Below are 1,918 nucleotides of genomic sequence, written 5' to 3'. Positions count from 1 at the left end.
TTTATTTTGAGGCTGAGTTTCACTCTTGTCACCCAGGTTGGAGTGCAATGGCGCGATCTCAGCTCATTGCAACCTCCACTTCCTGGGTTCAAGCGATTCTCCTGCCACAGCCTCCCGAGTAGCTGGGATTATAGGCACCCGCCACTACACCCAGCTAATTTTGGTATTTTTAGTAGAGAGGGGGTTTCACCATGTTGGCCAGGTTGGTCTCAAACTCCTGACCTCAGGTGATCCACCCGTCTCGGCCTCCCAGAGTGCTGGGATTACAGGCATGAGCCACCATGCCCAGACAGAGTAGGAATACTAAAATGAGGTCCGGTAAAGATAAGGCTACATTCTCACTAACTGGCCACATCATTTAGTGTTTCTTTTGAATATAGCCTCATTAAAACCAGATTTTTTTTTTTTTAAAAAAGATTTCTCTCTACGCAGAACATTTTCAAATCTACAGAAAAGTTCAAAGAATAATACAAAAACACCTGTGTACTGTCATCTAGATTTACCAATTGTTCAATAGCTAATATTTTGCCACATGTGTGTCCTCTTTCTCTCTCCATGTTGATCTTTGCTGAACATTGAAAGTTGCAGACATCATGACACACTTGGCCTCTAAATATTTGTGCATGCATTGCCTAAAAATAAACAGTTTTGGAAAGGCGCGGTGGTGACTCATGCCTGTAATTCCAGCACTTTGGGAGGCTAAGGCAAGTGAATCACCTGAGGTCAGGAGTTCAAAACCAGCTGGGTCAACATGGTGAGATTCCATCTCTACTAAAAATAGAAAAAAATTAACCTGAAGTGGTGGCAGGTGCCTATAATCCCAGCAACTCAGGAAGCAGAGGCAGGAGAATCACTTGAACCTGGGAGGCAGAGGTTGTAGTGAGCCGAGATTGCGCCATTGCACTCTAGCCTGGGCGACAGAGTGAGACTCTGTCTCAAAACAAACAAACAAAACAAAACATTTTCTGCATATACTATTATCACACCTAAGAAAACAGTTATTTGGCATTGTTAACTAATACACAGCCTATATTCAAATGTTCTCAAATGTCCCAAAGATGTCTTTATAGCTGTTTGCTGGGTTGTTGTTTTCTTTGTATTTTTAAAAATTATTATTTAGATAGGATCTCATTCTGTCACCCAGGCTGCAATGCAGTGGCATGATCATGGCTCACTGCAGCCTTGACCTCCTAGGCTCAAGTGATCCACCCACCTCACCCTCCCAAGTAACTGGGACCACAGATGCATGCTACCATGCCCAGCTAATTTTTTCTGATTTTTTGTGGAGATGAGAACTCACTGTGTTGCCCAGGCTAGTCTCGAAATCCTGTGCTCAAGCCATCCTCCCATTTTGACTTCCCAAAATGCTGGGATAACGGGCAGGAGCTACTGTGTCCAGCTTTTGTCTTTTTGAATATCCAGGATACAATGAAGATTCAAATATTGCATTTGGTCATTCAATCTTACAAGTCTCTCTCTCTTTTTTTTTTTTTTCATGACACTGACTTTTTGAGAAGCCCAAGTCAATCATCGTATATAATGACTACATTCAGGATTTGTCTAATAATTTCCTCATGATTAAATTCCAGTTTAACACTTTGTGCAAGAAAACTAAATAGGTAAAATTCTTAAATCACATCAGGAGGGGCATAATGTTAGGGTGTTCCACCTTGGGTGATGCTAAATTGAATCACTTGGTCATTGTGGTGACCATTGTAAAGGTACATTTTCCCCTGTATAATTGATATATCTTCTGTAGGATTATATTTAAATCCTTATGAAGATTCCTATTCCACAACAGATTTTCATCCAACAGTTTTAGCATCTATTGATGAACCTTACGTGAAAATGTATGAACTGCTTTTATGAACACTTTCTAAAGCCTTTATGAAAGTATTTTCTCTTACCGTATTTTCAC

This window comes from Rhinopithecus bieti, unplaced genomic scaffold (genome assembly GCF_001698545.2).
Source record: "Rhinopithecus bieti isolate Rb0 unplaced genomic scaffold, ASM169854v2 scaffold_51154, whole genome shotgun sequence".
Lineage (NCBI taxonomy): Eukaryota > Metazoa > Chordata > Mammalia > Primates > Cercopithecidae > Rhinopithecus > Rhinopithecus bieti.
Note: the sequence above shows the minus strand (reverse complement) of the source record.